The sequence below is a fragment of the Psammomys obesus genome, unplaced genomic scaffold (assembly GCF_907164565.1).
Source record: "Psammomys obesus unplaced genomic scaffold, mPsaObe1.curated_primary_1811, whole genome shotgun sequence".
Lineage (NCBI taxonomy): Eukaryota > Metazoa > Chordata > Mammalia > Rodentia > Muridae > Psammomys > Psammomys obesus.
In genome coordinates, this window is record NW_026596085.1 from 3,191,422 (window position 1) to 3,219,016 (window position 27,595).

The 27,595-nt window shown below is 46.9% G+C and overlaps 1 long non-coding RNA gene across 5 annotated transcripts; it reads left to right on the forward strand.

The window, feature by feature from the left end:
* The first annotated feature begins 541 nt into the window (after positions 1 to 541).
* LOC129691209 (uncharacterized) lies at positions 542 to 8,547 on the forward strand. Of its 5 annotated transcripts, none has more exons than XR_008722418.1 (4): positions 542 to 802; positions 2,706 to 2,928; positions 6,838 to 7,225; positions 7,360 to 8,547. It is a non-coding gene; the product is annotated as an uncharacterized LOC129691209 (long non-coding RNA). The 5 variants fall into 5 exon arrangements; XR_008722419.1 differs by having other exon boundaries at positions 6,842 to 7,225; XR_008722416.1 differs by lacking the exon at positions 2,706 to 2,928.
* Positions 8,548 to 27,595: the final 19,048 nt, after the last annotated feature.

Consider the following 27,595-nt stretch of genomic DNA (forward strand, 5'->3'; position numbering starts at 1 on the left):
ATTGCTGGAACCATCTCACCTTTCCAGCCCTTTCGGAGCTGGCCGACACTCATCAGAGACCCTGGGGCGCAGAGACCACTCCCATCATTCGAAACCTTTCCTGGCTGGGGGACACGGCAGAAGGGACCAGATTTTCTTGGTTTATCAGAAACCGTGACCTATGCTCAGAAACCGAACAGCCCCATCTGAAAAATGATGTCCGCCGACACCAATAACCCAAGCTGCTGTGCTGAAGCAGTGTGTCTATCCAATGGCCTGTGGCCAGTGTCCCAGCTTTCAGTACTCCAGGCCAGGGTGAGCGGCGGGGCGCCCAAACTACCCTTTCCTCTTCCTAAACCGCAGGTTCCCGGGTGCTTCGGGGGCTGATGCGGAGCGTGGGCTCCGTAGACCGCTCATCTGAAACAGCAATCAAGACGTCTTCAGGTGACTTCCGCCTCTATTTCAACTCCCCCTACAGCCAGGGCAAGCCCAGAGAGACTATGCTGGTTACAGGCGGTCACTGCCCGCTGGCTAGCGAGGCCGCAGGTATACTGAGCTGCCCCTCCCTCTCTCAGCAATGGATGACGTATGCTGAATTTATGCCACTGGCTCTCAGATCATCTCTGCAAAGCACAATCTACGGCCTTTCACTGGCCGCTCTGACCCGTGTCACACGCGTTGCCTGACTGAGAAGGGCACTGAGACTGGACTCGCGCAGAGCTGAAGCGCTCCGTGCCCTCTTTGACTTTCCCCAGTCCTGTCTCCTCGGGTGGGAGCGGAGTCATCGGGAGCGAGAGTGCACAGAGTTCTCGCGACGCTCACGGTAGGTAAACAGCTGTGGAAGAAAGTCTCTCAGCAGCGCTGTGTGGGTGGTGTCTTCCTGCCAGCACCAGCAGTTAGAGTAATTGGGCCGATTACTGATTACCGCCGCGGCAGGTGAGCTGTGTAATTGCGTGCCCGCCCAACCGCCCGGGGTGGGGTGGGAGGCAGCTCTGATCCCACTCCAGCGAGTTTAGGAAACTGAGAGCTGACTGTTGTGCACCTGGTGCCTTGGGGACCAGGAGCACCTGGAGCTGGGGCTAGGGCAAGGATGGAGGTGCTGGCATGGCACAGGCATCTCTAACTTCCGGTTACTCATTTGCAGTTTCTCTGCTGACTGTGATGCTAAACAACTCTAGCTCAAGCCTAGAGTGTCTCTGGACATCAAACTAGGGAGGCTCTGATGCTCCATCTGCACTTAAGGCCCAATCCCTCGCTGCCCTTGGGGATTCATGACGGGACTGTACAGCTTGGGTCTGTGTCCGTCTAGCCTGTGGGCTCAGGCAGACAGCAGAGTCTGCAGGGCTTTGAGTTCAACATGGCCCTTACCCCCTATACTTACACTGGTCACATTGATCTCTTACCCCATCTTGGCCTGGTCTTCCTGTGGAGACCAGAGAGCCTTACTGTGCAATTTTGGGGACAAATCTTTTCTGGGGTGAGTGGGTTTCCTCTAGGTCAAGAGGGGGTGTAGGCCACAGTATAAAGTAAACAAGTTGAGTCTCTGGGAAGACTATCCTTACCACTGGTGTGAGGTTGAAGTCCTGCGCCAGGCCACACAGAATCATCCGGAGGGAAGCAAGACTGACCTTCAGCCAAAAGAAGTGTTCCCCAGCCTTTGTCTGGGCTTCTTGCTCCAAACTGCTGATATGATTCCACAAGCTGGGGAATTCTCATCCCAATGACCTCAAGGCTGGGGCGGCTGTGGGCTTGGGCTACAGTGAAAAGTAAACCCTCTTAGAACCTGAGAAGAGACAGATGTTCTCATGTGCTGGGACCAGAGTCACTCAAGGACTGCATCTGTCCTAATAATCATCAGCTCTTGCCAGGATTCACTTCTAAGAATCTGGTGGTCTCCGAGCTTCTCTGAAATTATTTAAGGCTAAGGAGGATATTTTGGGAGAAGAATGTCCTTATTTAAAGCTGAAAAAATACAAACAGTGTGATTCTTGCTGTTCTAGTAAGTTTATCAATCCCCTATAATTTTCTTGACCCAAAAGATAACACACTGTGCTCTGAAAGAAAGAGTCAACCACATCCTTCCCCTACACAGCCTCCTTCCTGTCCCTCTCCCTCCAAACCCAGCCTCACAGGCCTGGCAAAATCGGCCGGGCCGCCCACAACTCAAGGCATGAGTGCTGAGTACGTAGACTCGTGCCACCATCTCTGGGAAGCCCCTAATGTTCTGGGCTAGACACGTCCTCAATGACATACGACAGCTCCAAGTCTATTTTCCGAGTCCTTCTCCTGGCTCAGGAGGTGTCAGGACCCGAGGAGGGTCCCTGAGCTGAGGAGTGAGTATGAGAGCTTTGTTGTCAAACAATTCAGATTGTCTTTGGTGCTCTCCAGCACAGGGACAGCCATAGTGAGGGTTCCAGGCTTAAACATGGTCCTGGTTGAGTCCACACATGGTCATGTCTTGCTACCTCATGGCAAATTGAAATGTGCCTCTTGAACACTGGTTGTTCCGAACCTCAGCTGTGCCTCGATGAGGTCTACTCTCCACCTTTCCCTGACCTGTTTGAGCTGAATGGGGCTTTCCTGTCTGGGCTGGATCTCCTTGGGCTGGCTGGGTGGTTGAGTGCGTCTAGGAGAAAAGGCACCAGAATGGGATCTGAGAGCAGAAGCAGAGAGAGCAAGCATACATCTTACTCCTCCTGGTTCACGGCCACTCTCCACTACTGCAGCTGCAGCCCTGATGGTAGAAGCATGAAAACCGTGTTCTTCAGGCTTCGAGCATACACTGTGTGCTGGCTGCCTGCCCGTCCCTCACCCCTCAGGCCATGTTGGTCAAGGGACTTGATGGTGTTACCCTCTGCTTTTATCCCTGCGTCCTCACTGAACATTTTTGTTGATGGGTGAGAGGTGGAGGCTGGAGGGTGAGGAGTTCAAGTTCTTCCTTGGCTACAGGTGAGTTCAAGGTCAAAATAATAATAATAATAATAATAATAATAATAACAACAACAACAACTAACCTGACTAATAAAGAATAACTTGACTAGAGTAAGTTGAAGTTGAAGGCCAGCCTGAGTGTTAGAAGGAGACCCTGTCTCGAGACCAAACAAAAGAATCAAGGCCAAATTCCTTGAAATGTATGACAGTTGATGACATCCTCAACCTCAAATTTGTAGGCTCTCTATGCCAATTCCTTCACACTCACGCACTCTCCAGGGCCGTTCCCAAGGTCTCTGAGTTCTCCGTATCACCAGGTTCGTGCTCTTCTGCTGAGCAGAGAACCCTCCTGCCTTGGTTTCTGTTCAAGGCACTACACACAGACGGCACAGAACAACACCCTGTGTTATCTTACTGTCCAGAGTTCAGGAGTCCTGGCAGTTGCACGGGGTTCTTTGTGAAGCTCTTACCAGCTTCCCTACCCCCCCCCCAAAAAAAAAAATCAATGTGTTAGCCAGGTGGGCTCTTATCTGAAGGCTTGGGGACAGAATCTGCCTTCCTGCTCAGTTGAGCTGATGGCAGGATTCGGGTGAAGTCCCTGCTTCCTTGCTGGGTGGCTGCCAGCGCTCTCTCCCCAGGTCTTAAGATAAGCTTCCTTCCCAAATGTCCCCCTCAAGAAATGGCACATTGGGCTCTTCTCTTGTTCCCGGTCCCTCTGGCTTACCCTTCTGTCACTAGCCAGGTAAAAAGCTCTGCTTTGGAAAGGCTCGTGTGAGGATGAAAGGATATGGCCCCCTTTGCCATAATGATCATGAGGGCAGCACCACGGGGTGAGGGCTGAGATAGCCACCTTGAACTCTTGCTTGGCACGCCTTGTGTCCTTTGGTCAGCTGTTACCACCACCGTAAAGCCTTCCGGTCAGCTCACTGGGGTGTAACTGCTCTCTTCACACTCTGCTGACACTCTATTAGGCATTTTGTTTTGTTGTATTAATGAGCTCTTGGGGGGTAAGCTTGTCTTACCCCTGGCTCTACAGCTGTAAGCACTCAATAAACAAAAAAGGAAGGAAGAAAGAGAGGGAAGGACAGAGGAAGGGAGGAAAAGGGGAACAGAGCAGGGAGGAAGAATTCAATGTGTGTGTGTGTGTGTGTGTGTTTCCACATGTAGGTGTGGGCATGCTATGCTTGCCTGTGTGTGTACATATAGAGGCCAGAGGTTGACATGCAGGGTCTTCCAGTATCGCCCTCTGCCTTGTTTTTTTTTTTTTTGTTTTGTTTTGTTTTGTTTTTTTTTGTTTTTTGTTTTTTTTTGAGGGCAGGGTCTCTCCCTGACCCTGAGATAGAGCTTATTGTATGTGCCACCAGGATCTACCATCTCCCCCCAGGGCTGGGGTGGGGGTACAGGTGCCCTAAATTTCTTACATGGGCTCTAGGGATCCTACCTCAAGTCATCATGGCTGCACAGAGAGCACCTCACTGGTTGATCTAGCTTCCCAGACCTGACTATAAAGCCTTAGCCTGGTTTGAAGAATCACATTTCTATAACCGTACTTAAGAGTCCTCAGTGCTTTCATACATTTTTATTCTCCTCCTACTCCTCTTCCTTCTTCTCTTTCCCAATCTGCTTGTCTTTTCTTTCTTCAAGGTTCAGTTGGAACATTTTCAGACTCAGCAAGAGCTCATGTTCTATGCCTTCAGTCCCTAGCAAACTGTACGATCTAGTCCCAGAAAGAGACCGTCAGGGGCATCCATCTTTAATAGTGCAAGATAGGCAGTTGCTCCCTCACTCGCAGGGCAGAGGCCAGAAAGTAAGACCAGAAAGGTTAGATTCTGGAAAGTGTGGGAGTGTCTCCCACGTTAGATAGGACTCAGTGACACCTCTTGCAGCTCCAGGCTGTGAGAGGGCTGGAGGGGGAGGGGGAGGGGGAGCCCAGTCTCTTCCTCTCTGGGAAATGTGAGTGTTCCACAAGGTTTCGGATCTTTTGCTTTCATTCTGCTGGCTGAGGAGTGGGTTCAGCCCAGCAGGAAAGGCATGCTTACCCATATGCCTCTAGGAAAGCAAGTGGCTCCAAGCCTGATGGCTCAGCACCTCCCTCCCAGCCCAGCCCCCTCGCTAGGGAATAAAGTGAAAGTCCTCTTGGACACATTTGTCACCCCAATGAAGTTTCCCTAACTTTTCTCACTTGTTGACATTTCCTTGCATCTCCTTGCAGAAGACAATTTTTATGGTGCCTGTGCTTTAAGCACACTCACAATAGTTCTGCAGCTAGTACACAGTTTAACTGAGGCCTTATTTCTGTGAAGATCCTTTCTCTTTCCTCTGAACTATCAAGCCCGTTTAAGAGCATTTAGCAAAACTATTTTCAAGTCAATTATTGAACTTGTTTGCAGTTCATCCTAGAAGGAGATGAGTTAGTTACTTTAACTACCCCAGACAGTCTCTCCCTCTCTTCCTCCCTCCTTCCATGCCCTTCTGCATTCCCAGTTTACCTTTCTCCTGCCTGGATGAAAACAAGTCCAAAAGTTCCAGAAGATATTTCCAAAGTCCTGCCCGAATTTCCCCTGGGAAGATAGTAGGTGAACAAAACAACCTCCTTGGCACCCTCCCAACCTGCCTCAGCTTTGGCCCTTAATGGATGCACAAGATGACAATTACTGAGTCATTCAGATAGCGAACTGCCACAATGTCTGGGCATACGAACCCTTGCTAGTTACAAAATAACATTCTGCGTAGTTACATTGTAATTTAACTGTTAGGATGAACTTTGGAGCATTTACTGAAGTTGTATACAGTAAGTGTGTGAGTGTGTGTGTGTATGTGTGTTTATTTTGATGGCAATAACTTTTCTGTTTATAAGGAAGCCTCAACAGAAGGGAGTAAGTTCAGTGAGTGGATTCAGAGACATCGTATGGGTAACTTAGGGACAGCCTTGGGCATAGGTCTCCATCTACTTATTGCTGTGCACTCCTAGGACTGTTTCCATGTCACACATCTTTACGCTCGGGACTCTGCCATTCACTACACTGGTTTCCAGACAGCATCTAAGGGTCACTTAGCTGTACAGCCTAGGCTAGTGTGGGAACTGTGAAATTCCCCACTGCATGCTTCAGGAAGTACTTCCAGTAAGCTTGAGAAACGCTCTATACTGTTTCTTTCAGTTGAAGAGTTTTTGTAGGTCCACACGTTAAAGGTCCTCTGTTTAAGGCAGCTTACCTCCCTGGCATGTTTATTGAGCTCCTACCACGTGGTATGGATTATTCTAAGTACCAAAGAGATGTCAATGCGTAGGATAGATATCTGGTATTCAGTTGTAATTAGAAGAGAGGACAATTCACAAGTAAAATGATTGGCATAAAATGTGATGTGGTGGGACTGGAGAGATGGCTCCAGGGTTAAGAGCACTGGATGCTCTTCCAGAGGACCTGGGTTCAATTCCCAGCAGCCACATGATGGATCATAACCATCTGTAACTTCAGTTCCAGGGATCTGATGTCCTCTTCTGACATTCGAGGGCAAGACACATGGCGCAGACACACCTGCAGGCGGAACACCCAAACACACAAAATAAAAAGAAATATTAGAAAAAAGAATAATGTGGTGGGAACACACTTCCGATGGCGTGGACTGGAAAGTCCCTCTCTGGAATAAGACATTTGATATTAAACCTGGGTGACAAGGAGAAGAAAGCTATGTGAGGACCTTAGAAGGGGATCCCACCTGAGACACTAGCAAATGCAGAATGGCCAAGGAGAGAGGAGAGAGAGAGAGAGAGAGAGAGAGAGAGAGAGAGAGGTGAGATCTGAAAAGCAGAAAAGGGCAGACTCACTCAAGATTTTGTTGCCTAATGCAAGATGTTTACTTTATTCGCCATCTCCAAACCTTAACTGATAATAGGACTTTTTTTTTTCCATCGTAAAACTATTCTAGCCAGACCTGGTTGTGCACGCTTGTAACCTCAACTACTCAGAAGCTGGGGCAGGAGGATCCCAAGTTCCAGATCTTCCTGGATTACTTAGTGAGTTCAAGGACAGCCCGAACAACTTCCTGGAATTCAGAGTCAAAATAAAAAAGTGAAAGGAAGAGAAAGGCTATAGCTCCGTGGTAGCACACTCACACCTATGCATGAGTTCCCTGTTACCAGAACACAGTGAAACACAAGCGCTGGGGCTGGAGGGATGGCTCGATGGCTCAGGGCAATGGCAGCTCTTCCGGAGGACCTTCCTCAGATTCCCAGCACCTGTGAAGCAGCTCACACCTCTCGGTAACTCCAGTTCCAGGGGATCTGACACCTTCTTCTGGCCTTTGTGGATACCAGGTAAGTGTGGTAGGCATTTTGGTGTCTTTAAAAACTCAGTTATGTTTTATAGACATGTTCTTGTTTTAATCTCAGCTGTGAGGTATGGGGCTGATTCAGATGGTCTACAGCAGTCCACTCTTTGCCTTGTGCAGGCTCTGATTGGAGGCTCTTTCCCAGATGCAGATGTTTAAGTCTGAGGACTCTAAAGAGGAATAAATGCCGGAGCTAAAAGAGAAAGAGGGGCTCTGAGGAAGCAGAAGAACGCTGGTGATGCCTCCTGCTGCTCCTGGTTGGTGAAGATATCCTGAAACAAAGATTGGACTTGCCCCAAGGAACCCAACGACCCTAACCAGCAAGAAGTAACCAAAGAGAACTACTTCCCCTTTCCCTTCTGACCTTTCTCTCCTCCCTGGCGTTGGGTGTTGGAAGGGACTAAGTGGAGAAGGGAAGAAGATGAAACCTAAGTAAAATAGTTTTAAAAAGAGTGCATCAAGTAAGCACGTGGTGCACAGACATATAAGCAGGAAAAATACCCTTACACCTAAAAGAAAATTACAAAATAGATCAATGACAAAACATGGACCCTGTTTCCCTTCTCAGATTATTGGCTTCCTTTGGGAGGATTTTGCATCCTTACAGTGGTTCAATCATTCGGACTCTAACGGAGAACTGGGGGCTTCAGCAGGTGGGAGAGTACTTCCCTACTGCCTCAGATTTTTATTTTGAATTATAAAGTATGCCCCACCAGCCAACGGCATTTATAAAGGTTATTCATGTAGATTATTGTTGTAAGTTTTAGGTATTTTATTGCTCATCTGCCTCTTGACTGTTGGATTTTTTTTTTTTTTATTACTTCCTAGAAAGTTTGAAAATCAGTGTGATTGAGTGACAGAATGGTCAATAAAATGAAGATCCTCCTATGTGGCCAAAAGTACAAGAGGGGTGTGTCAGGACTAAAGAATCCGTTTCCCACCTAACACTGGCAGAAGGACAAATGACGGTTGGCGGTGGCTATCGGCATACCAAAGCGCACGCTGGCCTCCAGGATCCCTGAGTATCACCAATACCCATTACACATTTCAGCGTCCATGCTGACATCTCCCCCCGCCCCCCGCCACACACACCTCCCCGAGTCATCCCCACATTCTCATTCTTTTTGTAGCCTTGCTACTTCAGCTCTGCGCTCTCCTGGCTCCTCTCTCTCTCTCCCCTCTCATGGCCAGGTCCAGCCTGCTGGCTGTGTTCAGTCCACTGCTTTATCTCTTTTCTCTGGCCTCTTCCAGATGGCTCTGCCTGTACTCCCCCTCATATGGACAATAAAAACTTTCCCCTCAACCATACTATGGAGTGGTCATGTCCTCAGTTTATACGCGGTGAGAGTTTTCAGCAACTGTTCCACAGCTAACAGTTAGTCTTTATTTGCGTGAGTGAGTGGGCAGGGCCCTGGTGAAGGGAAATGAAATCATGGATCAGCAAGAGCCTCAAGACTAGAGGCGGCATGAGAACTGCAAGCCATTGTGAGAAGGTGCTACAGAGTGTTCCGGAGCACGGAAAAGTCTTCCACTGTGTGGGGAGATGTTTGGCTAACTTCCTGGGGGTCTCAGTTTCATTCAAAGTCATGGAAGTGAATGTAAGAAGGTAAGGAGTTTGGAGAGAGGACCATCTCAGAGTCTAGAGAAGTTGAGAAATAGTTTCACTATTGTGGCAAAGTCATATATCAAAGTCGGTATAAGAGAAGATAATGCCTGGAATTCAAGAGTGCATCCTGCCTTTCTGCGGTCTTCTAGCACGTTCTAAGCACGATGTGCTGGTTATGACTTTCTTAGGAATTGAGATAGGCTCTCACTATGGGGAGATTGTTCAGAGGGTTAAGCGTTTGCGCAAGCCTCAGGGTGTGAGTTTGGATCTCTAGGACCTCGGTAAATACCAAGCAACTGTGGCTGCCACCTGTAATCTCAGGACTCAAGAGGCAGAGGCAAACTCAACTCCGTGAGTTCAAGGCCAGCCTTGTGAGACTGTCTTTAAAAAAAGAATAAAAGAATAAAAGAACAATAAAAATAAATAGAATGCACCTGCTTAAATAATTATGTCTATCTTCCCTCTGGAATCTTTTGTTTGTTTTGTTTGTGTGTTTTTTTTTGGTTAAGACTTTTCTTAATTAAAGGTAAAATGAAGGATATTCGCTGTAGTTTACTGCGTGTTTCACTTCCTGTGCCACCAGAGCTGAACTCCCATCCTCTCCTCTCATTTATTGCAGCTGTCAAGCACCTCTGCACAGCCGTAACCTGACGGCATGTTCCTCAGCTCCCACATCTGCCTCTCACTCTGAGGCCCCAGCTTTCAGGCCTGGTGCTCAAGGGTTTGAACATCTAGACGTCTGTTCTAGCGTCCCCAGGAATGCTCTACCCAGACTGCTCAGCCGTGTCCATTTGCATCTTGTTGATTTTTTTTCCTGGTTCCTCCTGCCCCCATATAAAACACTTTACTTTCCCAAATGAATCGCCTACCCCCAAGCCTTTGGCTCAGGCTCTGTTCTCTGCAGCACCGGGCTATGATCCTTTTATTGAGCTGTTTGGTGTGGTGTTCTCTCTGTGAGAACATCTGAAGAGCCAGTTCAAATTTTCTCTCCAGGGCACAAAAGACTCTTCATACTGCTGTTTCTGAGTCAGCTTTAATAAATTCCGTTTCCAGGCACTTATCCATTTCTAAAATGTATTGGCATCAAGTTGTGTATTCTAGTTTTTTAACCATATAATTTCTACAGCATCTTTAGTTATATCCCATCACGCCCCTAAACAATTCTTTCTCCATGTGTTGATCAGTCTTGCCATGGGGTTATCTATCTTATTTTAAAGATCTAATTTTAAAATTTCTGCATTACCTAGTTCAATTTTTTAAAATTTATAGTCTGTTAACTTATTTAGTTTTGGGGGTGTTGTTTGTTTGTTTTTGTTGTTTTGTTTTTGAGACAGGGTTTCTCTCTGTAACTTTGGTTGTCCTGGAACTAACTCTCTCTCTGTAGACCAGGCTGGCCTCAAACTCAGAGAGATTCACACACCTCTGCTGGGATTAAAGGTGTATGTGCCAGTAGACCCAGCTTGGTCTGTTATTTCTTATGCTTTTTTAAATATCTCACCCCCCCTCCTTACACAGGCCACTCATCATATTAATTTTGAAATTTAGAAATATTTTAATGCAACCGTTTTCAGCTGTAACTCAGGGACTGTTAAGTTCCACCCTCACCATCTTCAGGACCAAAGCCAACCATGTTGCAATTCAGCCTGCCTGTTGGTCTCAGGGTTCTCATTCCTGTGATAAAACACTGAGAACAAAGCAACTTGGAGAGGAAAGGGTTTATTTCAGCCTACACACCCCAAACACAGTCTCTATGAAAGGAAATCAGAGCAGGAACCGTGAAGCAGCAATTGGAGCAGAGCCGTGGAGGGGTGCTGCTCACTGGCTTGCTCCCCATGGCTTGCTCAGACTGCTCTCTTATAGCTCCCAGGGCTACCAGCCCAGGGGTGGCCCTGCCCACAGTGAGCTGAGCCCTCCCATACCCACCATTAATCAAGGATATACACCACAGGCTCACCTACAGGCCAACCTGATGGGAGTATTTTTTTCAATTGAGATTCCTTTTTTAAAACAACTCTAGTTTGTGTCAAGTTGATCTAAAAGTAGCCAGCACATCGTCTTCATGGGTTGCCACGAGAGCCGCACTACGCAAAGTACATAAAATAACTCCCACCACAAACAGACCAACCGTTAGTGCTATACAGTTTCATGCCCGGACTATGCTAATTGCAATTCACAGGTTACAATGTTTCATATGTACTTGTTGATTCTGTTAATATTTTGGAACACAACCTGCTCCTGGGTTACCCAGCAACCTATGATGTCATCATGTGTTGCCAGCCAGGTGGCCACACCTGGAAGGCGTGGTTACCGTGGTCTCTCTCTTACTCTCCTCTTGCTCTCTCTCACTCTTACACTCTCTTACTCTTACTTACTCTCTCTCTCTCTTTTTCTCAGGGTGCCCCTTCCCTTTTCTCTCTCTCTCTTCATTTCCTGCTCCCCCCTCCCTCCATACTCACTTAATAAACCTCTTGCAGAGAATATCGGTTGACCAGCCTCATGCTTTTTTAATAACATTATATTGGTGCCGTGACTTGAGAAGGGCTCCCCTAGCTTTGCTATGGTCCATTTCGGACTCCTGTAATCTAATGGGACAGTTTCAACCAATTTTCTCTGTTGAGGATGGTCCTTGAATCACCATATAAGAGTTGGTAAAAATAGTAAGAGCCATCCCGACTGGCACCAGACCCTAGCTGCGCTCTGAAGCTGTTGGTGTTCCCGCAAAAAGGCAAGAGGTTTGCATAGCCAAAAGTCTGTTCTTCCAGGTGACATTTTCAAACGCAGCCAAGTGGATGCTGGTCCCCCTGCTGATGCAACATGCCACAGCTGGCTGCTGGCAGACTGGCCTCTGGAAGTCAAAATGCTCCCAAGCAGGCTTGTCCTCTGCGCCCAGCCATGGAGGTTCAACCAGCACAAGAGCCACAGACACTTCCAGCCTTCTAACTCATTGGCCTGGTGGAGGACGAATGGCTCCTTGACTTTGCAACCTCCACAGCTCTCCAACAGGTCTGTTTTTGACCTCAGAATGAGGTCCCATGGACATATTGCCAACTTCTGTGTTGGGAGACTTCAGGTGCCTTCCCAGTTCTCTTCATATGCAGGAGACCAGGCCCTAAGCCTAAGTCCTAGAGCTGCTATTTTCAGGCCTAGACAGAGTGCATTCCCAGTTCTCTTTATATGCAGGAGACCAGGCCTTAAGCCTAAATCCTAGAGCTGCTATTTTTAGGCCTAGACACAGAACAGACTCAAGAAACAGGCCTAAATGAAACCTTTCACCATCCCGTTAGCTAAAGGACAATGAATGTTCATAGCAGTTTCAACTATGTCTCATGGTAAATAACTAAATACAAAGGTCCCTCTCAAGTTGTCTTAAGGTTAATAAATACAAGTTATACATATTTGAGAGTCTTAAAAAGTGTCTTAAGGTTGGTAAATACAAGTTATATATGTTTAAGAGTCTAAAAATGTATATTAAGTTTGGTAATGCAACTTATAAATGTTTGAGGGTCTAAAAAATGTTCTAAAGTTGGTAAATGCAAGTTATAAAGGTTACAAGGTCTAAGGTGATTTAAGGTATCTTAAATAGGTAAAAAGGCTTAATATGTCCTCCTGTTGTTATGCTACTGTTGCATTGACTACCAGAGTAGTTAAAAGGCTTAATATTTCCTCCTGTTGTTATGCTACTGTTGTATTGACTGTCCAGTGTTTTGACCCTTATCAATAGGGCTCTAATTTATTAATCTGACTCTTATAAAAAAAACATTCCACTATACCATGTACTATTATGGTTCTAAGCTCAAGATTGTAAGCCTCCATAATATGTGTGCTTATACTAAAAATTAAGATCAAGTGAGTTTCCCTTTTACTTCATAAAAGGCTTTTGCCTTTTCAGAGCTCACCTTAAAAAATACTTATGCGATTAACACAAATATGTATGCCTACTGCCTTTTTCTACAATGCAGAGTACAATTGTGATACTAACATGTCTAAAGTTTTATCCCCTTCTTAAAACTTAAAAGTAATTCTTGTAAGCTGCAGAAAGTCCACCTAAATCCGCCTCTCAGGTCAATTGGACTCCAGATAAGTACTGCACTAATTGTCGATCTCAAAAGGTGGGACTCCTCCCCTTTTCCTGGTTTTGGGACTTCCTTTCCTGGCTACCAGACTGCTATTTACTGCATGCAACACTGGCTGAATTGGTGAGTTCTCCTTATTGACCAGCCACTAGATTGGTGAGTTCACTCCATTTTCTCAGCATAAACGCCTTTTTTGGTCAGGGAAGCTTGACCGCAGAGCTCCGGCAACTTCATACTATCTTTTGAAATGGAGGGGACCCCCCCCCAGCCATAGCCTTAACTGTCTAGGGTTGACCCTCTATGCTGACCTCCATTTTAGGGCCCCACTCGCACACGGCTCCTTCTCCCCCTTGCTCGCTCGCTCATGTGAAGGCCTAGCGCTAGGTGAACCATCCATGCCCTGGCTGTGCCCTGCTGGGCATCCGCACCCCGGTCCCTGGCCAAAAGCTGATGAGATATTGGACCAGGTAGCACCCTTCTCGCTCGGAGTCACACCTTCCCACTAGGATGCCTCTGGAAGGTCGTTGACTTCTCTGCCCCCAATGGGAGACACCCAGATGCCCGTCCCTCCAGATAGGATCTCCTCTGGAGAATTTTAAGTTTCTACACCTAGTGCCAGCTGGCACCAGGGCCTCTAAGTTTATACACTTCTGTAACCAAACCTTACCTCAATGACAGATCGAAAACAAAGCCTTCTTTAAATATTGCCAGTGATTGGGTAAATAAAGGTTCCCCCAGGTAGACAGAGGTTCCCATGTTCAAGTCTGATTGATCCAAACCTTCTACCTCTGTTTGCTCTCCCAAAAGGTTTGAACGTATACCTACAGGATTTTCTCCATAACCTATTCAACTCTATCTTTTGCCTATATATGTGTTTCAGTGTCCTGCCAGACACAGATGTTTCCTATAGCCACAACAGTGCCAAAGCAGCTACAGGTATTCAACTCTGACCTCACCAAATTCCAACAAGCTACAGGTGTTCAACTCTGACCTCACCAAATTCCAACAAGCTGCAGGTGTTCAACTCTGACCTCACAGACTTCCAACAAGCTGGACCTGCACCTTCCCTCCCAGCCTATTCTTTCTGGACTTGGCCAACATTTCAGCCTTTTGACCTCCCTACAGCGCCCCCAGTGTCAGCAGGAAGTAGCCAGAAGAGAATCTACACCCATTGTTCCCTTCTTATTAACAAAAGGCTAAAGTGGTGTGCTTCAGGACCAGGACAAGCAGCTCCAGGTTCTCCCAGTGTTCCCCAGTTCCTACTTGCTGCCTTGCATGGCTGGCAACTCTCTCTATTGACAACCCTCTACCCTAAATTTTCCAAGGCAGAGGCTTCCCTTACTCTTGACCTTGCAATCTGACCATTTTGTTGCTATAATTCTTCTCTCTTTCAACCTCTTGCATGACAACCAAGAGCTGCTTCCAATGAGCCTAAATTTATATATTTTAACTTACCTTATAAAAAGCAGTCCAAGCTCCCTGTTTTTAATTATAGAAAAAGAGAAGAATGTTAGTATTTTGGGACACAACCTGCTCCTGGGTTACTTAGCTACCTATGATGTCATCATGTGTCGCCCGGCCAGGTGGCCACACCTGGAAGGCGTGGTTACCTTTCCCCTTAAAGGGCCAACCCCAACACATGGTCTCTCTCTTACTCTCCTCTCTCTCTCTCAGCACCCCTTCCCTTTTCTCTCTCTCTCTTCATGTCCTGCTCCCCCCTCCCTCCATACCCACTTAATAAACCTCTTGCAGAGAATATCGGTTGACCAGCCTCATGCTTTTTTAATAACATTACAGATTCTAAATATTTCTTCTTTTACACAATTTTTATAGTCCAAAAGGGTGTTTTAAAACTCCACATTGTATAGCGCTTTGCTTGCACTCTTTGTTCTTGCCTACTATGCTTTTAACGGCTGTTTCCATCTTCCTCCTTTCCTGGACCAGTGTGGGGGGCGGGGAGTAGATTGTCCTGCAAAGAGGCCAGAAATGTCAAGATCATGTCTTGACCAGTAATTATAGTGGACTTGAAAGCACAGCTGAAGGGGACTGAAAAGATGGCTCAGCAGTTAAGAGCACTAGCTGCTCTTGAAGAGGACCCTGTTCAGTTCCTGGCACGCACATGGCAGCTCACAACAGTCTGTTATCCCCGTTCCGGGGCATCTGATGACCTCTTCTGACCTCCCAGGACACCAGGCACACACACACACACACACACACACACAGTGCACACACACACACGCCGGCAAAGCACTCACATAAAATAAAAATACAAAGGAAAAAAATAGTATTTGATTCTTGCCAAAAACAGATAAACTACAGATCAGAGCAATTTAGAGCCTTGGGCCATACAGACAGTGATAGCCTGCAGAGTGTCTGCTGCTGCCTTGAAAAATATGAAAGAAAAACCTTGTTAGGTCAAATGATGCAAGATAGTTGTGGTTTTGGTGTTAACCTTGTTTTTTTATTTTTTATTTTGTCTTTGTTTTGAGATTTATTTTAAATTATGTGTATGTGCACATGTGTGCCATTGCCACAGGGGCCAGAACTGTCAGATCCTCTGGAGCCAAGGTTCCAAGTGGTTGTGAGCCACCAGATGTGGGTGCTGGGAACCAAGCTCAACTCTCCTGCAAGAGCAATCCATTCCCTTAAAAGCTGAGCCGTGTCTCCTGCTGGTTCGTTGTTGCTGTTGTGGAATAAGGCCGGCCTCCAACTCCTTATGTAGCTGTGGATGACCTTGAACTTTGTGTGTGCTGAGGTGGAGTATGTGTGTGTCCATCCATGTCCGTCGAAGCCAGAGGAGAACTCAGAGCTCATGGAATCTGGAGCTAGGCTAGCAGCCAGTAAGCTCTAGTTATCCCTGTCTCCAACCCCCACACTGCTAGGGGTTATGGGTGCTTCCGGGGACTGAGATTTCAAATCAGATCCTTATGCCTGGCCAGGAAGCACTCTTACTCACCGAGCTGTCTTCCCAGCCTGGACCTTGGGCCTCCCGTCTCTGTCTTTGCAAGCATGCCCCACTATGCCCCAGTTAAATTACTCACTTGTGTTGCCGGAGCAACCTCCCCTATCCTGCTTGGTCTTGCTTCTTGTTAGTTGGCTTGTGGTCAGAGGCTGCAATTAGTATGAAAGGGATTCTTTGAATATTGAGACTAGGTTTGTGCCCTAACATGGCCAATGTTCATAAACATCCTACCAGTACTCAAAAGTAATACTTATTCTCCTACTGGGTGGAACGTTCTGTACTTATAGCTTAATTTAAGTGTGTTCATTGTCTTCACTTATTTCAAAATTCATTTTTATTTTGTTTTATTTGTGTGTCTGTGTATGGGCAGAGACCAGAAGAAGGTGTGGGACCCCTCAGTTACAGGTATGCTACCTGATGTGACTTACATACCTGAACTATAGCTGCGAGTTCTGCATCTTTTTTGTCCTTTTGCTGTCTGTGTTTGTGGCTCTGTCACTGAGCACACACAAGCTTACAATCATTTGAGATTCCCGGCAGACTCTTCATAGACATCTGGAATTTGAGTCAGTCTTCACCTTTCACCACAGCATTTACCAAATGACAAATCACTACGGTTATTGCTGCATTTTGATTCGCTGCTACCACTTTATTAAGTGTTTCATACTGATTTTGTCCTACATCTGACTGTGGCTGAAAAGTCAGCCACGAGCCCAGTCAGAACGCCATCTTACATGACCTTTCTCTCACCGCTTTCGCCATCTCCTCTGTGCCTCGAGATTTTCCTAGATGTGAACTTTAAAAGGCAATTATCCTGAGCTTCCCTGGGCTTCGAGTTTTCCCGGTCCTGGAACTGCCTTAGCTGTTGCCTCTTTGAATATGACCTGGCCTTGCTAGAACCCCAGCTGTTCTGCTTGAGGACACCGGGCTCCCCCTCTCTCTGTGCCATATCCTCTAATGTCTCATGTTCCCATGTCTTTGTCTTTCTGCTACATCCCAGTTTTTTTTTTTTTTTTTTTGGGGGGGGGGGGGGGGGGCAGTAGGGGGCATTACTTCCAGTTTATTTATTTTTCATTCAGTTATGGCCAAACTGATACTTAATCTACCCAAAGAGTTTTAAGATTCAACACAGTATTTTCCTTTTCTTTCTAGAAATTCATCTGGATTCTTTCCCAAGTCTTATTTATAATTTCTTTTTACCTGATTTTTTTTTTTAGCTTCTCTTTTATTTCTTTAAACTATTTAAACTTACTTTATGCTATGCCTAGGAATTTTAATATCTGAAGTTCTTGGAGTGATTTTTGCTGAGGTTTGTGTCTGTGTGTTTTGTGACTTTGACGGTGAAGTATTTGATGGCCAGGGTGAGGCTGAGCGTCCTGGTGAGAGAACGCCTGTAGCAGCATGGAATCACTCAGTATTTTTCCATTTGTTTGTTTGTTTATTGGTTTTTTAGATAATTTATTTATTTTTATTTTATGCACATCGTGTTTTGCCTGAAAATGTGAGGGAATTGGATCCCCTGGAACAGGAGTTATAGGCAGTTGTGAGCTGCCATGTGGGTGCTGGGAATTGAACCTGGGTCCTCTGGAAGAGCAGCTAGTGTTCTTAACTGCTGAGCCATCTCTCCAGCCCTGTTGATTGTTGTTATTGTTGTTCGCTTTTTTTTTTTTTTTTTTTTTGAGACAGGGTTTCTCTGTGTAGCCCTGGCTGTCCTGAAACTGGCTCTGTAAATCAGGTTGACCTTGAACTCAGAGATCTGCCTGACTGTGCTGGGATTAAAGGTGTGTGCCACCTCCACTCCGTTCTTTCATTTATTCTTTTGGGGGAAGTATTAAGGACTGAGCCAGGGCTTCCTGCATGCTAGGCGAGCACTCTCTTACTAGCCGAGTCCCCAGTCTTCTTTTACTTTCTCTTTTGAGGCAGAGTCTCACTCCATTGTCTTCTGTAGCCCAGGCTGGCTCTGAACTTTTGATCCTCCCACCTCAGCCTCAGGAGCTGGGTTAGCCACCCACCTGTGCCACTAGGTCTGGCTTCTAGGATCACTTTAACTACATTATGCTCGAAGGTGTTAGGATCAGAAAGCCTGTGATTTTGAACTGCCAACTCAAAGAAGCACTGGGTTTTGGTTATGACTTTAAGATGTTATTTCCTACCATTTAGAATGGCCAAAGCCAGTATTTCCATCTCTGTAGAGGCTCACTGCCCCCTGTCCTTATAGACAGCTGGCAGGCACACTTCGAGAGTCCCCTTGATACAAGCTTTACTTCCCATTACCTTGTCCCGTGAAGCCTGAGGGTTGTATATTTATTTATTCTTTATTTCAGAGCACTAGAGATCTAGCCCACAGCCTCGTGCATGTTAGGCGAGTGTTTTACCACTGAGTTACACCTCTAGTCCTTTTATTTGATTTATTTATTTTGGGCTCCTGCAGAGCTGTCTGGTTGGTCTCCACCTTAGGACTTGCCTCTGCATCCTAGGTACCTGGGACCACAGGCTCACCTCATGTTGAGCTCTGCAGATGTCTTTCTTGAGTGCCGGTTTGGTGGTTAGCTTAGGGTTTTAGAAGATTGTTGTTTCAGTTGGGAGGGTCATTCAGGGGGGTCTAACCTCTACTGTCAAGCCAGGGGCACACTGTAATCCCAGCACTCAGGGAGGTAGAGGCAGGCCAATCTCTGTGAGTTGGAGGCCAGCCTGGTCTACAAAGCAAGTCCAGGACAGCCAGGACTACACAGAGAAACCTTGTCTCAAAAAACAAAACAAACAAACAAAAAAAAAAAAAAAAAACAAAACAAAACCAAAAAAAGGAAACGACGAACTATCTTTTCAACCTTGACACGTGTAATTGTCACCACTCCTTCCCGAATGCTCTGCCCTTAAAGGGTCTGTGGAAGAAAGAAACACAGCAATAAATCCTTAATTGCCAGGGATCTAAATGTCATCATCTCATCTCATTTGACATGATTGATGTCAAATCAATCATCTCATGAAGCACGATAACAAATGACTACAGGAGGGACTGTTGGGAACCACAAAGCAGGAATTGTGCTTCTTCACATGAGGAGTTTTGAAAAGGAAATACAGCAGCTGTAAGCAGGAACGGAGCCTCGAGGCAGCCGGCAGGAGATGCGGTCTCAGCTCGAAGTCTAAGAGCCGAGGAACCATGGGAAAGGCGGTGGGAGGGTGACGAGGACACCCAGCACAGGGGAAGGCATTAACTCAATTCAATCAGCTTTTGAAAACACAAGGGGTTTGCTGTTGGTTTGGTTTGTTTTTTTGTTTGTTTTTTGTTTGTTTGTTTGTTTACTTTCGCCTTTGAGATTCACTTCTAATTCCCACTAAGAACAAGCATAAAGTTTCTGGAAAAAGAAAAAAATCACATCAAGGATTCAGTCGTTGGGACTCAGTTCTTGGTCCGCCATCCTCTTCAGAACCTCCACCCCAGCTCTTTAGGAAACCACAGGTGACATATTTCTGCCTGGAAACCTGAGTGGCTCCTTTAAACGTGCTCTGCCAACTCTCTCCACCTGAGGGTTAGGTCCCTCTGTGGGGAAGGAAGGAGAGGATGGTGAGCGGGATATTGTTTTCCTGCCTAGGTAGGTCTGAGGCGTATGCTCACCGATCATTGGCTCTGTGCGAAGGAGCAGAGGTGCAGGCTGAAAGCAAGGGAGGGTAGGCCAGCAAACGTGAAGGATAATGTCTAGATGGAGAACAGGGTGTGGAGAGAGTTTAGAGGTCAAAAGTGCAACTGATGTGAGGCTCATAAAGGACTCTGTCTTAGTCAGGGTTTCTACTGCTGCAACCAAACCGCATGGCCACAAAGCAAGTTGGGAGAAAACAGTTTTTTGGTTTACACTTCCATATTGATGTTCATTATTGAAAGAAGTCAGGGCAGGAACTCAAACAGGGCAGGGACCCAGAGGCAGGATCTGATGCAGAGGATGTGAACAGGTACTGCTTACTGCCTTGTTCCTCATGGCTTGCTCAGCCTGCTTTCTTATAGAACCCAGGACCACCAGCCCAGGGATGGCCCCACCCACAAAGGGTTGTGTCCTCCCCCCACTGATCACTAATTGGAAAAACACCTTATAGCTGGATCTCATGGAGGCATTTCCTCAGCTGAGGCTCCTTCCTCTCTGATGACTGTAGCTTGTGTGGACAGAAAACCAGCCAATTCAAACTCTGCTAGTTTGGGCCTCACTGCCACGTTTTTTTCCCCTAACTTAGAAGCTACCACTCAGAGGTCAGCCAAGTTGGACACCCCTCTTCTGAGATCAGTAACCCCAATTAAGTGACAATTGTCCTCAAGAACGTGGGTTAAAGGAGCATCCTTGGCAGTGGCCAAGCTTAGATTGAAAGGATGTTATGATCCTCAGGGGACCAACCACACTGTCTCCTGAGAGAGCCCGTCTGTCACCTCCGGTTTAGTCTAATCTAGACTGTTGGCAGCTGCAATCCCAGACACTGGCTACATGTCGCCTTCTATCTGGATCCTTCCTTAGGTTCTCCTCAATGGAGCCAAACGTGTCAGAGAATTTGGCAGCTCCGGAAGAGCTGTCCCCGAGGGACTCTAGATTGCCGGCCACGTGTGGAGCCCTCACTGCACACCCAGCCTTGCACTAGGTTCCGGAGCACACAGAGGAACTTCCGGTTCCTGCGATGCCGCTCTGTCCATTGCCTACTGGTTGTGTTTATGGGAGGGATCTCAGCTCTTCATACTGCATCTAGGAAGAGGGGCACGCTGAGACTCTGAGCATCAGTTTCCCATTTGTAAAAGGAACACAGTAAAGAACACTGCAGAGAGGGTCTCTTGAGAATGACACAGGAGCTAGGTTTTAAGTGAACTTCGTGTGAGTTATAACATGCATAGAGGCAAGACCACAGATCTCAAGTGAAGAATGTGGTGAATCCTCATAAAGTAAATGAGCATGCAATTAACTGCTACCCAGGCCAGTAAATACCCAGGGCCTATTCCATGGAAGCCCCCTCCTATCCTCTCCTAGCTAGTCATGACCTCCAACCTCCTCCCCAACGTGTCTTTTGTTCTAGCCTCTAAGCCAGTGAGACGCATCCCATGCTTCCGGCTGAACCTACACAACAGTGTGGGTTGGCACAGCGCGTAGAATCTAAGGGTACCACAGTTCTGACCTGGTGAGATCCCTTTTCTGGGGTTAAAGGTTGAAGTGGATGTTTCTGGAGTACTCTGGGAATTTATTAGGCATCCTTCCAAATATTTTGAGCATTTATCCTAAGACCCTGAGGGCTGTCATGTAGGAAGGAAAGTCCATCTGGGTCTTCAGCACCATGGATGTCAGAGTCCTGCCTTCCATCAGGATCCACAGTGCTGCCTGGGCCCATGCAACACACCATCAGGGGCTCCTTCTGAGACTGCTGAGTCCATCAGCATGCCGCCCACAGACGCTTAAAGAGTAAATCTATCTTCTGATGGGACTGAGCAGTCGATGCTTACCCGTCTGCAGTGTGCTAGATCCAGGCTCTGAAAGCTGGCCCTGGTGTCAGGCAGAAGGTCTCCCACAGAGTGAGGCCATCTGGGGAAAGAAAGCAGCCTAAGCCCTGATGCTGACTGGGAGAGGTTGGTAGCCTCGGCTTGGCTCTCGCCTTATGAAGTCTTGGCGGGTACTTGTAAACTATTCCACAAAGCAATCAGAGCAGTCTCTAACAGATCCGAAAGTTTTTCTTCAATTCACCCTTTATCTTTTACATTAACTTCATCTTCACCTGCGAAAAACAGACTAAAAACTCCATTTTCTTCTTGAAACCAAGAGACAACCCCCAATCCAAAAGGGCTGGGTCTTTCTGAACAAAGAGTACAGTTGGCATAAAAGCAAAAGCAGTTATGACTGACATGATTTACTCTGAAGATCCCAAATGTTCTTGCTTCCGTGCTACTCTGAGCAGCTTCCATTTTTGGGTTTAGTTTTCACTCCTGCAACAGCACTGGGCAGCCCAAGTCTTGGAGGGTCAGATTGCCCCTAAGACACACGCAGAAAGCACTCTGCTCACTTCTCTCAGCCGACACCCATATCACACAAAGGAGAAGCAACCTGTTAGAGGTGACCAGCACAGGCCTCTTAATTCAATGTCCCCCCAAACCCCACCATCTGGTGTCCACTGGTTCTCGGCTGATCAGAGCTGACTGCCTCAAACCAAAGATCTCTCGGTTAGTCTAGCTTTAAAACATATTTTGTTAAAAAGTTAAAATAAACTAGAACTGTGTATCTGGGAAGTATGACACGTTGTTAAAGCCGTGCATATAGTCTTAGTAATATATCTTTGGTTTTAAGATTAGGTAGTACTGTTGATAATAAAGTTACAGATACTTTTAAATTATGTACAAGGTTAAGTATTTCAACTCCTTCTCTATCTCATGTTTTCTCTCCTCCCTCCCTTTATTTTTAATCTGTGAGATAAGAAAGACCAAAGGGCTAGTGAGGTGGATCCTGAGTGAGGTAACACAGACCCAGAAAGACACACATGGTATTTACTCACTTAGAAGTGGATTTTAGCTATATAGTACAGGATAAGCATACTACAATTCACAGGCCCAAAGAAAATAAGTAACAATGAGGATTCAAGGGAAGATGCTTGAATCTCACTCAGAAGGAGAAATGGAAGTGGATGAAGAGAGGGAACAAGGTGGGAAAGGAAGGGCAGAGAGAAATGAGGGTGGTGGCCTCTCTCTCTTCTAAAGCAGTGGCCTCTAAGAGAGAATGTTTTGTGTGGTCCCCTGTGTGCAGGGAGGCAATTTTTTTTTTAATTTTGTTTGAGTTTTGCTTGCTGGTTTGTTTAGGACGGGGTTCGTGTAGCCCAAGCTGGCCTTCAACTCTCTTTGGGAATGGCCTTGAACTCCTAAAGCTTCTTCTCCCACACTCTGAGTTCCTGGAATTACAGGTTTGCACCACCAAGCCCGGCTTTATTTTTTTTTTAAATCACCAAAAATAAATAAATGAATAAATAACATTTTAATACATTGATTACATTAGAGGGACATCAATGCCACCTTCTGGCCCTCTCACCCAGGAGAGAAGTGTCACATCTGTTCACAGCTGAAGTATCTGACTGCAAAGAACAGGCACCAGCGGAGTCAGGACAAACGTTTCAGAGAGTGCCAAGACTACCATTTGAAATCAGAGCTGATAGTCACAACTGATGATGAGTCCCATCCAGAGTTACAGCATGACTAGAGATATTAGCTACTGGTAATAGTTTTAGAAGGATTTCTATACATGGGCACTTTAAGGTCTCACACCCAGAACAAATGGCTGAGGTGTCTATTTAGCATACCAGATCAGATCTGGCAGCCAGGCTCCCAAAGCACCTCTCAGTCCCTACCGGTTACAGGGTCCTCCTGGCTGGCGTATCCAGACCACCGCCCAAAAGTTCTCCTGCCCAGGGGCTGGTCTGCCCTTTCCTATGTAATCTAATCGTTTGGGTTACCTGGTCTTTTTCATCTACTCTCTTTTGGGCCTCGAGGCTGATGCACCCACCTGGCTTCTCTCTCTCCCTTCTCTCTTGCCCTCCCCCTTCTCCTCACATGGCTCGGGGGTCTTGTCCACCTCTCCAAGATGCCTGTGCTCTGGCTGTGCCCTCCCATATATCTATAATAAACTTTCTCTTCCGCCATACCTACGAGAAATAACGTTCTTTCCTCTTATATTCTTTTTTTCATGTAGACACAGTTTCTCTTTTGCCAGATTTTGTAGATTTTCACAATAAAAGCATCTTGAGGTCACTTCTTGGTTGTAGGACATTTGACAGTGCATGGCACAAGACACCACAGCCGCCCTGTCCATGGTAACTCCATCTGGAATGGGGCAGGGGCGGGGGAGCAGAAACACAAGCTTTAACCATACTGATGTCTTTGACAGCTAAGGACAATAAAATGAATGCTACAGAATGCACCAGCCCTTGTGGTGTGCTTAGCCCAGGCTAAAGGCCAAAGGTGAAAGACGAGAGCTGTCAACGGCCACATCTTTCTGGAGTTGCGGCCCCAGGGGAGATGTTGAACACATTCCTGAACTGCTGACGGAATGTCCTTCCTGTTCCGGAGAAACACGTAGGAGTGCCCACGACCCGAGCTATGGGGCTTTTGCTCAGCCGTATGAAGAAAGGGAGATGGTTGCTCAACCACCCTCCCTGGAGACACTCTTCTACAGGAGGAGGGATGTCTGTAAGCAGCCAGCTTTCCCCGCTGACTTCTCTAGGGGCACATGACCGTAAGTCCGCTGTCTTTTGCTTCCCGCTGGCTCATTCCTAAACCGCAGAGCCTCTCCACATACCTCTATCACCAGGCTCTTCCACAAGATACCCACCCTCCTTCAGAGGAACAAACTACAGATTCCCAGATGGACTGTAAACACCATTCTCTTCACTTCCTGCAAGACTATTCATGATCCTTGCAAAACCCTCACACAGTACCGAATGAGAGAGGAATCTGAGCCTGGGGGTTGCTCCAGTGGTGTTAAAGGTGGATAGGGGGTTGGAGAAGAGTCTTCATTGTCTGCTGCAGACTTGGACAGGAGCCTGGTGAACACCTGAGAGATGGGACAGGGCTGGGCTGCCTCTGCTTGGAGGCGAAGGTGGAAGTCTGCATCTCCCTACCTGGCCCCTCAGGCTCGGCATCACCATGCCAACCGACAGACACTGTATGTAGGCCAGTGGACTGGCAACCTGAGGGAGCGGGAGCAGATGGGAAACACATACCCCAAGCCCCCCAAGGATAGAGACATGAGCCGGGCTGGTGGGAATGGAGCAGTGGAGCCGGAGGAGTTAGAGGGGTACCTGGCAGTGCCGGACTCTTTCAGGAACAAGCCAAGCCTGCAGCTGTCACTCATGACCTTTTTCAGAGCTTCCCTATTCTGGGCAAGCCAGGATGTCTGAGATGCCACAGGCTTCCTGGGGCTGGAAGGCCCGGAGCTAGAAAAGGCAGGACAGTGGTAAGATAACAAACCTTGGTAGACACAGGTGTCTCAGGGGTCGCATGCTCACCATAGAACTCTGGAGGAAATCGCCAAGGCCCTGATGCCACCATGGAGCCCCTGTGGGGTTCCTGATGGTGCGGCCTGTATTCTGTGCCAGTCTCTCATCTTGGCTTTCAGGCTCTGAATAAGATGTCGCATGGTGTGCTGAACTCAGAAAGTCAAGACATCCTGATTGGAATCTACAATCCATTGATGGTTCCAGAGTGTAGTGTATGGGGGGGGCGTGTTCTGGTGTCTGAGAGAGTGGAGGGAGGGAAAAAGGAGGGAGGGTGGGTGTTAGGTCTGAAACCTGGTACCAGCAACTGAAGTGTCCACTAACATATCAAAGCAAACCTGGCCACCAGGTTCTCCCAGCATCCTTCAGTCCTTGCCTGTTACAGGGTAAGGCAGGCATGCCCTGCCCCCTACCCTAATTCTTTTCTGCCCAGTGGCTGGGCTGTCCTTCCCCCAGGTGTCCTTCCCCCAGATGTCCTTCCCCCAGGTGTCCTTCCCTATGTAATGGAGCCATTTTGGTTACCTGGCCCTTTTGTTTTATCTTTACCCTCCTAGACTCTTGGCCAGTCTCTTAGCTCAGGCCACTCCTTCTTGGTGAGTGGCTCCTCTCCTCCCTCCCCCATCCCTCTCCTCACATGGTCCAGCTCAGTGTGGTCATGTTCACCCTGGACTCTTCCAGATGTCCCTGCCTCTGGCTACGCTCTCGCTTTTATCTGCAGCAACCTTTCTCTTCCTCCTAGGAGCAGCTCTGTCCTTTCTTTTTTTTTATTTTTATTTTTTTTTCATTCACATTTCAGAGCCTCTCTTGTTTCATGAGAAGTTATCTGTATGTATTCTGGGTCATGATGAATATGCGTTTTAACTGGCTGGCAGCGAAAACTTGAAAGCCGTTGCCCTGGAAGGCCCCTTTCAATTGATTTGTTTTCATTGCTCACAGCTCCTACATGTATTCATTTCATTTTCACATCTGAACGCAAGCAAGAACAGTCCCAGGCTCTTTTTGTCCTAAACGATGGATGAGTTAACCTTTTCAAACTTAATTTCATAAAAGCATCTAAAAGAGGAGCTAAGTGAGAAGAGGGTCTGGTCCCTTCTGCCTCCCTGACTCTGCTCTCTGCAGCTCTCAGGGCGTCGCTCTCCAGGCGTTTGCTGGGTGAGAGGTTTACTGTCAGTCTTCCCACACGCCCATAACAATAAAATATTGAGGAGGGGAAAGAGACCTAAAAATGAAGAAAACAAACAGAGGGACGTGTTCCAGTGAGAGTGCAAAGGGCACCTTTTACCAGGAGACCTTCTGTCACACAAGGTCTGCGGGAACATCAAAGAGACAAAGTGATTCATTTGAATCTTACTTCATGGCCAGAGGCTCAGCCAGGGCCAGCCAATCTCAGAGACATTGCCCAGGATGCAGAAAAAAGGAGTTTATAGGTGAGGACAGGCCATGGATTCCCATAGGCACCCAGGGCCTGGGAGAGATACCCAGAGGCCAGGCTTTGCCTGATGGAGAGAACAAGGTGGCCTCAGGCTGGGCCCAGGAGTCTTCCTACAGAGTGTGCACCTGGCAGGGACCTTTCATTAGTATTCAAATGGATGAGTTTCAGAGTCCTAATGTAGAGTCCTGTGTAGAACAAAGGCACAAACAGTCCTTGGTGAAAGTGGTCAGAGAGGAATACTGAGCAGAGGCAATCTAACCAAGTGACCAAAACCACCCTTCCTAGGGACAACAGAGAATTCAGTTCATGGTATCTTTACAGAAAAGACAAGGGAAATACATTTTCCCCTGTTATGAAGCAATCTTCCTGAGAATAAACCTGGGGTGGAAAAAAAATCTTGTTCAATATAAATACAAAATGTTGTGTTATAAGGTCATAAACAGTATGATAGAGTAACACAGACTGTAGTGGGCGCTGTTGCCTGGAATGGTTTGATGGAACGGATAGAGATATGAAGGAGCGAGGAGTCTGGAGAGCCAGATGAAAGGTGCTGGTCCAGGAACTGGGGGAAGAGGAGGAGGAGGACATGACTAGGTCTGTGTCACAGAGTGTGTTAAACACCACCAGGACATCTATAACCTTGCAAATTTGCCAAACCTAGACCCTCCCTCCGAGTTCTTCATGGCCGCTTTTTCCAGACTGTGATCCAATAGGTGAAAAGTACAGGGAATTTTTTTTTTCAGAGGTAGGGTGAAACAATGAAGGTCAGAAAGAAACCTAAGGCTCAAGTGACTCCAAAATGTCAACAAGTTTTAAGATGGGGAGGGTTTTTGCTACACTGTCTTGAAAGGTTGACGTGAAGGTTGAATAAAACATTCAGAGACATCTTTTCATACTCTAGAACATGTTACATATGCTAACTTCCAGTTCACTGCTTCGGAAAGAATTCACAGTCGATCGCTATGGAGTCCGTAGGTGCTCAGCTTCCATTGCCTCTTGCAGAGGTTCGTGGGACTTCAGAAAGCCCCAAGGTGATGGGTGTTGAGATTTCCTAGTAGGCTTTTCTTCTTCTGAGAGTCAGCTTTCCCATAATGCTCCGGAAAGCGAGTCTTTCATTTAGAATAAAGAACCCTCCACCAGACGGGTAAGGCTTCCAAAGGACCATTTGACATAGATGGTCCATCCTTGAGTTCAAACACAGCGTGTCTCATGTTTTCTGACATTGTTAAAGCCTTTCCAGAATGTTTCAATGACAGTGCCTTTGTTTGGTTGGTTGGTTGTCTGGTTTT